A 12,599-nucleotide genomic window follows, 5' to 3' on the forward strand; every position below is an offset into this window, starting at 1 on the left:
TTATAAACGTCAGCGTCCACCCTCCTCTGTTTGTATTTATGAATACCAGATGGGCTCTTTTTGAATGATAGCACAGTAAACTAACGGCAACCCATTAAGGTCATTAAGGGAAGATGGTGTGGAATTTATGATCAGTGGGCTGTCATTTATGCCACCAACTAGGATCCATAAACTACAAGACAATCTGACAAGGATTTGATTTCTGATCTGAATGAATGCATAGGAACCCCTACATCTGGAGACACACAGTGTTTTCCAAGCTCTTCTCCAATGCTGTTCATTTTTGGTCCCATTGATTATCGTTTTCACTGCATTATTCAGGGATAAAATTAATTGCTAACTGCTAGGTTTCCTGAGCACAGTCAGTTAATGCATAAGCTTGTTTACTGTGTGCCAGATGGCCCCACAGTTACTTGGGGATGGATGGATATTGACAAAACAGAGTCTTTGGTGCAAACTGATGCCCCCAAATAGTTTTATATGATGGACATCTGTAGCTGGGGGACTTGGAAAAAAGACAAGCTTTCTAAGTAGCTGCAGGTTCTTCCTGTCTCTGAAAAATAATCAGCCTTGCAAATGTCTTATTCTTTAAACCCAAAGCTCTGCATAACAAAGGATAGATTTCTTGGATATCTTTTAAAGGGGTCCTACCCTCATGCTGCTGCTAAGATGGAAGATGAGGGGTAAGGGGACGGTGCAAGGAAGTTTGCAACGTGAGGAAGGGTCAGAAAATGGCAAATGAACCCTTAAGATATATGTTCTTAGCCCTGGAAATTTTGAAATTTTTGTTTTAGGACACTCAGAGAATGCTTGCTCTTCTGAATCCGCTTCCCCTGGAATTAATAACTAGTGAAGGTGCTTTTCCTCATTTGGGTTGGAGCATCTCCACCGTTCATCAGATGTAGTGACTGAGAGGCACTCTCTTGGCAGGGCTGTCAGAGTAAGAAATCCATCCCGACTTTGCCAGTTGTGTCGCCCAGGGAGGCTGTGTTGGTCCAGAGGCTGCCACCTGAACGGTGTGCTTCTGAGGCTCCAGGTGGACTTGTCATTGCAGAATCGTTTTGAAGAGCTGGGTATTGATTTTTTTTTTTTTTTTTTATTTCAGGGGAAAAAAGAGGTGGAATGAAGTTGCTCTTCCTGCAAGTGGCTGGATAGGAAATGGTCTGTGAGTTAGCCCTGAACTCTATTAAAATCGGCAAATACCATCTTGAGGATGTTAGTTTTCTCCTTGACATTAAAGCCCCCGAAGCTCAAGAAAACATCCAAGTATGGAAGCCTGTTGCCTGGGAGGGGAGCATACGAAACTCTTGTAAACTGTTAACACATGTGAGAAATGAGATTATTACAATCACATGAGCAACGCAGTAAGCTATTTGGGGGGACAGGAAGAGAAGCAGAGGGATTTGGCAAGGTCATAGCGAACTCTGAGTAGTAGTGGGTGGGTGGGGGGGGTGCTGCCCTGCACCTTGTGGGGGCAAGGGGAGGGGGTCCCCAAGGGCACCCTTTACTTCCTGCTTAATACTGCCTCTACAGGGACGATTCTTTCTGCATCGCCAATAGGGCACTGTTCAGTGTCTTGCAAATTACAGATGTGTCTATGAATATTGATGAAGAATGATGAAGCAGGTATAAAATGTTACAGGGTCTCTGGAGAAATTCAAAGAGCCATTTCTTGATCAGATTAGGAAATAGAATGCCCATTAGCATTACCACTTTGGAATTACCTCGTAGACAAAACATTAGCATCTAGTTCAAATTAAAGTTATATTTCTGCCTTTAGAATTTGAATAAACCTGTACAGTTCAGGGAAGAGAAGAAAATGTGTCATCTTTCAGCCACCCAATAAGGAAATGGTGATAGGTGCACCTTATAACATCCTAACAGTCTTCATAATAGTTCTGCTGAACTCAGCGCTGGAAATCCAACCATCTATATTCAAAGGATTGATGGCAGAGCGTTAATTTCATCAATATAGGCCCAACGGTTTAAAAAGAGGGTTAGATTAAACGTTGCACGGGGCCTGTCAGTTCTGACACTTGACAACCTAATGAAATACAAACAGAAGGAAAGTTTCTCCCTTTCTTTTCTGTCTCACTCTCTCTTGCTTTTTTTTTTCCTTCCCTTACTCAACTTCCCCCTCCTTCCTTCTCTCATCTTTTCTCCCTCCCTCCCTTCCTTCTGAGGCCAGGTTGGTGGAAAGGAAAGTTTGCTTTATTTTGGATGCTGGCATCAGGGAGGCGAGAGGGGACAGGAGCACGGATGCCTGCCCAAAGGCCAGCTCCCCCCACTGACAATCGGGGGGCAAGAGCTTTCACAGGTGGAGGAAGGGGGCTACATGCAGAAACAGCAGTCAGCTCTGACAGTCGTCTTGATTGAAATTGGTCACCAGTGATCTGACCAGCAGCATCGTGATCGTTTTAAGTACAGTTAATCTTCAGAGTCCGTCTGTTCCCATTTCCTTGAGGTCAGTTCTCAGAATTGTGGCTGCTTATATATCGTGGCTATAGTCTGGTCATCATGCAGTTAAATTCTCCACCGGCGGGGGTTTCAGAATCTACAAGACAGCTCACAGGATATGCTCAGAATATTACCTATAGTCTCTGAGAAACAACTAAAGGTCCTTGACTTTGCTTAATGACTGCATTATTATTATTTGGTCTCCTCTGACTGTTTTCCTTTGTTTCTGCGTATTCTCACTTCTCTGATTAAACTTATTCATCGGTTAAATTTTTCCACAGACTAAAAGTAGGCAGACGACATGGAGTGCAAGAACCATAGGTTCCTCCTTTCTTTTCCTTCCTTCCTTCTGACGACAAGTTGTACCTTTTCATGACACACAAGCTTTCCTTTCAGTTGAAGGATTTTTCCTGCTTCCTCATACATACAACTTCTTTCTGAAGGAAGATGGAGGACAGAGGATTTGTGTGATAATCAGAAATGACTACTTAGAAAAACTGACTACTCTCTTCTTCTGAGTTCAGTCATATATGTAAGTATTGTACCTAACTTGGTATTGTTTCAGTGTTATCTTTAAGGAAAAAACATTCCAGAAAAAAAAAAAAATCCCTGAGAAAAATCAATCTGCTGGCTCCACAGATTTGACTGGAAAACAAAAATAAACCTTGACGCTTAGGAAGGAAGGTGCTATTCTCCAAGTTTGACTAATGAGAGTTGAACCAGATAAACAGTGTTTATTGCTTTCTGGTTTTTATTGCATTTCAGGATCCCTGAAAATCAGCAAGTTCTGTCTGTTGCGGCTTCGGTTGCAGAGAAGTCCAATTAGTACAAGCCATACACGATAACCCTAGGCTCCTTTCCACACTGTTCTCTGTGATTTTTACAGAGGCTGGTAATTCAGAAGTGGAAGTTTCTCCAATCAGGTGCCTCCCCAAAAATGTGCCAGAGTGTTAAACTTCATATGAATGTTCTAATTTAAATACAGGGCAAAACAGCAGAATATGAGACTAATTTCTATAAAACTAAGTCAGTAGATTTTATAACCTCTGAGAGCTTCCGTTTCTTTTTCTTTGTAAAAAAGTTTTAGTACATGCTTGCTGTTCTTGGACTTGGAGAAGTAGATTCTAGCTCTTCAGTGTTAGACTTACTTCAACTAAATAACTGTCAAAGCTGCGTTAGTTGTGATGTTGAGGAACCGTAGCTCAGACAATCACAAACCATTTCCTGATGATTACATTTACTCTGATGAGCTGGACACAGTATATAAAGGCAGCCTTGTGGATACTCAGAGAAAAGTTCTGGCCTTGAGATTCAAGAATGAAGCACATTTCAGCCCTTAAATTGGTCAAAAATCAGAGGATAAATATGCTGATGGAGAGTTCAATCTTTGGATTATGAGGTTTAAAAATTTACCTGCAGTTTTAATAGCATTCATCTATAGCACAAGTATTTAATTTTGATACCAATGGTGAAAAATGCAAAATAAGGTTTATAAAGATATCTAGGAGTCAGGAATTTCTTAGACAGAAGAAACTTCAAGTTTAGCAATATTGAAAAGCCTGAACCAAGTAACAAGGATTGGTTGTGAATCCAGATCAAGTCTCCAGCAGCTAGTTGTTTAATTCTAGGAAGCTTAGAGAGGCAAAAAAGGAGAAACAAATTATTTTCCTAAGAGCTATTAATATATTGTTAAAAACTATTCTACCACTAGAAGAAATTTCATGTTACGCCATTGTTAGTTTCCTTGAGCTCTGGAATTCTGTTGTGATGTTTAAGACCCTAAGGCTTAAATATATTTATTAATGTTATATTTTTAGGGGGGATAGGGGAGATAGTATTTATTGAATATGCTGCGTGGAACTTTAAAAATAACAAATGAATTCTGATAGCAGTACCTTATCATTGGCATCACCCCCAGGATCTTACAGACGAGGAGAAACCAAGGCTCAGAAAGCTTCCATGCGACAGAGCTAAGACGTGAAGCCCTGATATCATTCCATTCCACTGCAGGGAGCGAGCTAACTGACCATCCAAGATACTGAGGGGAGAACCATCTCCGTAGCGTCATTGCTCTAGTGATTGTCTTGAGAGTGAAAAAATGAGGGTGTGCTCCACAGCCAGTGCAGGGAAGACAAACAGATCCAGAGGACAGACATTCCTTGGCAACCTGTGAAACTACTAAAGATTCAGGACATCTGTCCAGGACTCTCTAAGGCAGACAAAGAGATGCTTAAATAAGTGGATGGTTAGGCCAGTCTTCTGGGATAGCAGATCACAACTGGGTTGAATTGTGGGTACCAGGTGGGACATCAAACCCTCCCGATATGGTTCCGCTCCCCCCACACGGCTGTTTTAGTCCTTTAGCTCTGGAAGGCTCGGAGCCAGAAAGAAACTTAAAAATACATCCCTGGAGTATGTTAAATGTGTTCGGAAGAAAGCAAGGAACTTGCATAGAGCTGAGGCCTCTGAGCATTTCCATGGGGGACAGTAGACAGACCAGATGATCTAAGGAAGTGGAAGCAAAAGGATTTCAGGTACAAACCAACTTCATATTGTGCTCCTTGTTAAAGTGCGCTATCAGATTATTGTAGAGAACAAAATTAATGTGTTTGAATGTTATTAACTTTCCCGGTTGATTTACTATGTGTTGTGGACATGTTTTTTCAGATCTCTGGTCTGAAGGGAGTGAACAAATAAACACACACCGTCTTATTACCATGATAAAAATTCTTTGAGTGTGAGACATAATTACCAGAACCTACACAATGGTGAGGTCTATCAACCTAGACTGACCTGAGAAACTCGGTGAAAGATCTAAATATTTGTGGTAGGTGGCCGTCTTCCTCTGTTGCCTTAGAAAAGCAAGGAGAAGAAAGGAGATGTGCTGCTAGCATGTTACAGATCATGTCTGACATGGAGAATGCGGTCCCGCAACACAGCCATTAAGCACTGGGGTCAGAGGCAAGATTCATATATTCTGCAAAATGGCTTAGTTCAGTCATTCAGAGTCAACACATTCCCTTAAGACACAGAACAGTTGGCAGATGAAGGAGGCTCTTTGCTGCTGTCTTTGCCTGTAGCACTCAGGGTAATCTTGTCAACATGGTGAGTGTGACAAATTGCATCTGCTTATTTTTGCTGTTTTCTAGAGGTGGGAGAAGAGATTTAACTCGAGAGCCATCCTCATGTTCTTGCTCAGCCTGCCAGCCCTTTCTATAGTTCTTAGATCAGGGTACTCATTGAAGGTCTCGAGCATTGCAAAACATGCTGGGCAAAGAAATCGGTTCTCCTGGAAGACAGCACTGGTGAAAAACAAACACTAGCAAACAACATACAAACATTGATTCCTTCTGATGCACAAAGCAATTTGTTTGGGGGTTTCTTTCTTTATATCACGCTTTGCTTTCAGTGTATACATGCACACAAATGGGGCATGTGTGCGTGTGAGTGAGTGAGAGAGAGGTTGTGTGTGCGTGAAACATTAGCATTAAAAAATTAACTCCTCCCTGATCCCTGCTAAGACCTCCAGTCAATTTTAAATATTATACGGCTTCCCTCAAAATCACAGCTAGCTTCTGGCTCCAAAATTTGAAGATAGATATGAAGGGAAGGAGAGCTGGGTCAGAAAGAAGGCAGGAGGTAGGAACATTTTAATCTGTCAGCAGGAAGTTTTTGAAAAAAATTCTAGAGTAAGAAATGAAAAGTCTTGTGGGAAAAGAAACAGCCACAATAAAAGGTAGGAGTAGGTATTTCCAACTGGGACATATCCTAGAAGAAGAGGGTGGGAATTTAGGGGCACTCAAGGGCCTTCCTGTATTTTGATGCACACAGCTGACTCATTGCAAAGTCTCTGATGCTGGAGAAGATTGAGGGCAGAAGGAGAAGAGGACGACAGAGGATGAGATGGCTGGATGGCATCATCATTGCAATGGACATGAACTTGGGCAAACTCCAGGAGATGATGAGGGACGGAGAAACCCGGCATGCTGCAGTCCATGAGGTCGCCAAGAGTCAGACACAAATGGGTGACTGAATACAAGTGCCTTCCCAACTGAAAAGCTGCCTACTGGCCTTTGCCAGAAAGAAACCGGAGGAAATCTGTGTGAAAGCTCTGGACTGTTTTGACTGTATGCATGGACGTCTGAGGGAGAGACAAGCTCGTAAGTAATGGTGAGTTGTTATGACAGCAATTCAGGTGTGTGTGTGTTTGCGTGTGCATGTGCGTGTGCATGAGCGAAAGTGAAAAAGAGAAAGTTAGAAAGAGAGAGAGAGCACAAGCTAAAAAGAGACAAAGAGAGGGTGAGAAAATAGACGGTCGAAAATGAACATTGCAGAATGCCTGTGGTCTGGAGATGTATGATGTGAAAATATTCCCTGGGTACCAACTGATGATTTTCCTTCTCAATCCTTTAGCAATGCAGATGGTCACTGACTTTTTGACTTAAAATTTTCACCACTATGATGATATGAAAGTGATAGGCATTCAGTAGAAAGTATACTTGGGAGTCTGATCCTTTTTTGGGTGAGCCTTTGAGGTACAATCCTCTCTGGTGTTTCTGGGCAGGGCAGCCTCAGCTCCCAGGCAGGCCACTGGGAGTTGATCACGAGGGTGAGCAACTGACATGCTCACAACCATTCCGGACCCACAGAGTCCTTCTGTTTTGTCACTTTCAGTACAGTATTCAATCCATTAAATGAGATACCCAAGACTTCTCTATAAAACAAGGTTTGTGTTCAATGCTTTTGCCCAACTCTAGGCTCGCAGGTGTTCTGTGCACATTTAAGGTAGGCCAGGTCAAGCTATGATGTTCAATAACTTAGTCGTATCAAATGTATTTTTGACTTAACGGTATTTTCAACTTGCAATGGGTTTGTTGGATTGTAAAGTGACAGTCACTCAGTCGTGTCTGACACTTTGTGACCCCATGGACTGTAGCCCAGTCTGGCCGTGGAATTCTCCAGGCAAGAGGACTGGAGTGGGTTGCCATTATTTTCTCTAGGGAATCTTCCCGACCCAGGGGTCGAACCCAGGTCTCTCTCATTGCAGGTGAATTCTTTGCCATCTGAGCCACCAGGGAAGCACCATACTTCATCATAAACTGAGGAAGATCTGTGTGATCTGCAGTTCCCAATCCCAGCAGGCATTAGAATCAAGTGGAGGGTTTGCTTAAACACAGATTGCTGGCCTCCTTCTCATGTTCCCAGAGCTTCTGACTCAGGCGGCCTGTGGTGAAGCCAGGAGTTTACATTTCTCCCAAGTTCACAGGGAACGCTGATTCTGCATTCTGATTGAACCCCCATGCAGCAGCATTCTACTGTATGTGTTTATTTTCTCTCATATTTTATAGATGAGGAAACAGCAGCCTCCATACAATGAGCAGATCCAGGTGTTGTGACTTCAATTCCAGGCTACACAATACAAATCAAAGTGGTGTTTAGAAAGCAGATCTTTCTCAAGATTGGCCCTCATTGGCCTGTCAATCATCTACAGCTAACCAAAACTTGGGTCAAATGTATTTCAGTCCAGAGACTCCGTCATCCCAGGATCTGATGAACAGATCTTTCATATTGATGTTTTTCACCATGCATAGCTCTCTTGAACGTGCTGAGAAGCTTGTTGTATTAGCCAGTTTTTCCTCACATTTTAATCATATAAAATATCAGCTTTTCCTCATTTTAAAAATATCATTTGTGCATGTAGAAAATATAGTAATTGTGTAATGAAGAAAATAACAACTTTTAGTTTTCTCTCCTGGAAGTAATCATGGTCAATGTTTTAAAGATTTTGAGGTTAAGTTTTTAGTAGAGTTGTATAAGCTTTTTTCTTTAAGTCTTTTTTTATTTTTTAAAGCAGATTTATTGATTCATATATTCAGATGAATATAGAATGCACATACCATATAATTCACCCATTTAAAATGTACAATTCAATTGTTTTTCATGTAGTCACAAAGCTGTGGAAGTAGCACCACAATTAATTTGGGAACATTTTTATCACCCTAAAAGAAGCCGTCACTCCCACCCCCTCTCCCCTCCCACCCAATCCTCCAACCGTGGAAACTACTAATACACTTTCTATCTCCATGGATTTGCCTATTCTGGTTAACTGGAGTCATATGATACATGTTCTTGTGACTGGCTTCTTTTACTTAACCTATCTTTTTTCAAGGTTCATCTATGTTGTAGCATATACTGGTACTTTAATACTGCTTACTGTTGAATAATATTACATTGTATGAATATACTATGTTTATCTATCCATCAGTGGACTATGTGGCTTGTTTTCACCTCTTGAATACTGTGAATAACGCTTTTGACATTTGTGTACACGTTTCTGTGTGGATGTATGTTTTCTGTTCTCTTGGGGGTATGTGTGTGTGCATGTGTGTGTGTATAAGAAAGAGAGGGAGCAAGCGAGGAGTGAAGTTCCTGTAGTACACAGTTACTCTGTTTTTAACTTTCTCAGAAGCTGCCAAACAATTTTCAAAGTTGCACCATTTTACATCATTAAGAGCAATGGATGAGGGTTTTAATTTCTCCCCATCCTTGCCACCACTTGTAATCAGACTTTTTAACTGGACACATCCTAGTGGCTGTGAAGTGGTATCATATGGTAGTTTTGCTTTCCAATTCCTTAATAACTAATGATGTTAAGTATCAGTTCATATGTTAGCTGATGATTTGTGTAGCTTCTTTGCAGAAATGTCCATTCAGATCCCTTGCCTCTTTTAAAATTTGTTTCTGCATCATTTTGTGAATAGATTGTAAAAGTTCTTTATATATTCTGGATATAATTCCTTTATCAGATAAATGATTTGCAAGCATTCATTCCCATGTTATGGGCTGTTTACTATCTTGAAAGTTGTCTCCACTTCCTTTGAAGCACAGATGATTTTTTTTCTTTTGATGAAGTTCAGATAATTTTCTTCTTTTTTCACTTGAGTTTTTAGAGTCACATCTAAGAAGGTTTTGCCTAATCTAAGATCATGAAAACTGACTCCTATATTTCCTTCTTAAAGTTTAAAAGTTTTAGCTCTCACATTTTGGTCTATGATCCATTTTGAGTCAGCATTTGCTTATGATGTAAGAAAAGGGGCCAACTTCATTCTTTATTCTTTTGTATATAAATATCCAGTTGACCCAGCACACATTGAAGAAATGATTCCTTTCCTCATTCGCTTGTGTATAATTCTTCTATCATACATTTATACACATGGAATTTTCCAGGACATTTCTCTATTGCTTTAGGTATATTCCCCAATCTATTTTAAATGACAAGTTATTATCCTTTGGTAAATGTATCTTCCTACCTGCACACAGGAATTAATTTAGGAAACTGCCTGGCCTGAACTAGACGTCCTGTACTGACTACGTGACTTCATATCCCTTGATCATATCTAATTCACTGAGGTGTTGGGGTTACAGGGAGGTATCCACTCCACAAGTGCAGAATCCTTGGAAAGATAGAATCAGGGAAAGGCAGATGTTAGCTTTGTTATAGATAAGGAGATTGGAAAACGTGACTCAAGGACATTGGTCAAAATAGTTTTGTAGCATTCTATCATCTTTGTCCAAAATCTAGATCTTGGGGAAGCCAACCTGCATAAAATATTGGTTCAATAAAGCAAGACATTTCACAGATCCAAAGTGGAAAGAAAAGCAAAGGAGAGAGTCACCTGGTTCTTACCATCCCACCTGAGAAATAGGAACAACACCAAAGCCTTCGACTGTGTGAATCACAATAAACTGTGGAAAATTCTGAAAGAGATGGGAATACCAGACCACCTGACCTGCCTCTTGAGAAACCTGTATGCAGGCCAGGAAGCAACAGTTAGAACTGGACATGGAACAACAGACTGGTTCCAAATAGGAAAAGGAGTATGTCAAGGCTGTATATTGTCACCCTGCTTATTTAATTTATATGCAGAGTACATCATGAGAAACGCTGGGCTGGAAGAAGCACAAGCTGGAATCAAGATTGTTGGGAGAAATAGAAATGATCTCAGATATGCAGATGACACCACCCTTAAGGCAGAAAGTGAAGAGGAACTAAAGAGCCTCTTGATGAAAGTGAAAGAGGAGAGTGAAAAAGTTGGCTTAAAACTCAACACTCAGAAAACTAAGATCATGGCATTTGGTCCCATCACTTCATGGGAAATAGATGGGGAGACAGTGGAAACAGTGTCGGACTTTATTTTTTTGAGCTCCAAAAAATCACTGCAGATGGTGACTGCAGCCATGAAATTAAAAGACACTTGCTCCTTGGAAGGAAAGTTATGACCAACCTAGATAGCATATTAAAAAGCAGAGACATTACTTTACAGGACCAACAAAGGTTCCTCTGGTCAAGGCTATGGTTTTTCCAGTGGTCATGTATGGATGTGAGAATTGGACTGTGAAGAAAGCTGAGTGCTGAAAAATTGATGCTTTTGAACTGTGGTGTTGGAGAAGACTCTTGAGAGTCCCTTGGACTGCAAGGAGATCCAACCAGTCCATCCTAAAGGAGATCAGTCCTGAGTGTTCATTGGAAGGACTGATGCTGAAGCTGAAACTCCAGTACTTTGGCCACCTCATGCGAAGGGTTGACTCATTGGAAAAGACCCTGATGCTGGGAGGGATTGGGGGCAGGAGGAGAAGGGGTCGACAGAGGATGAGATGGTTGGATGGCATCACCGACTCGATGGACATGGGTTTGAGTAAACTCCGGGAGTTGGTGATGGACAGGGAGGCCTGGCATGCTGCGATTCATGGGGTCACAAAGAGTTGGACACGACTGAACGACTGAACTAACTGAACTGAACCACCACCTCCACAGAGAAATATAACCAGAGGGAAGAAACCAGGACTATAACTCTAGTGCACTGTTTTTCAAATTTTAGCATGCATTAGAATCCACTGGAGGGATTACTACAGTCATTTATTACTTTCATTTTGAAATAATTTTAGACAAAGAAAAGTAGCAAAAACAGTTTCCATATACTCGTCACCTAGTTATCTGTAATCAGAGCACAGTTATCAACACCCAGAAACTACATTGACACAGTCATATTGCCAACCTATAGACCTTATTCAAATCTCACCAATTTTCCCAGTTATAGTCCTCCCACCCAACATTCCCAGTATATAATTCAATGTTTCACATTTCGATTTAATTGGTATTCTCCTTAGTACCCTCCAACTCTGTGAGAGTTCTTCATTCATTCCCTAATTTTGTACAATCTTGGCACTTTTGAACAGCACTGTTCAGGTACTTTACTGAATGTCCCTGACTTGCAAATACAGATATTTTTACTTGTTAACCCCCTTCCTTATGCCCCTATTGGTTTCTCTTGTCTAATTGAATTGGCTAATATCTCAAATACAACTTGAATAACAGCAAAAGTAGCCTCCTTGACTTGTTTCTAAATCTAGTGGAAATGCCTCTAGTGTTTGTCCATTAAGTAAAACAGTGGCTTTCGGATGAGTTATACATACTTTATGATTTTATGAAAGTAGCCTTCAATCTCTATTTTCTTGAAGGTTTTTATTGTAGGTGGATATCAAATTTTGTAAAAGGTTTCAGCATATATGGAAATATCATATCATTGTTTCCTTAGATATATTAATAGATGATGTCAATGGATTTCCTAATAGTAAACCTAAATTGCATTCCTGGAATACATTCCACTTGGTGATACTGTATTACATTCTCATTGTGATGCTGAATCTGTCTGCTAATATTTTACCCTAGTAAAACTTACTAGTTTTTCCTTAATATTCATAAGTGATATTGGTCTTTTTGTTTTATACTGTCTTTTATACTGTTATATAGGTTTTCTTTTTTACTGTCTATTTTATACTGCTTTATAGGTTTAGGTATCGATATTATCCTTGCTTCATAAGAATAACTAGAAAGTTTTTCTTGACTTCAAATGCTCTTGAACTAAAGAACCCTGGAACAATCTGTCATCAGAAAGAAGGAAGGAAGTAAAATAAGAGTAGGATCCTACCAGGTAGAAAAGTTAGCTCTATGACCTAGTGATTATCAGTCTAAGTGAAGTAAGTCATAAAGAGAAAGACAAGTACCATATGATATTACTTATACATGGAATCTAAAATATGATACAAATCAATATATCTATGAATCAAAAAAAGATACAGAG

This window comes from Muntiacus reevesi, chromosome 10 (genome assembly GCF_963930625.1).
Source record: "Muntiacus reevesi chromosome 10, mMunRee1.1, whole genome shotgun sequence".
NCBI lineage: Eukaryota > Metazoa > Chordata > Mammalia > Artiodactyla > Cervidae > Muntiacus > Muntiacus reevesi.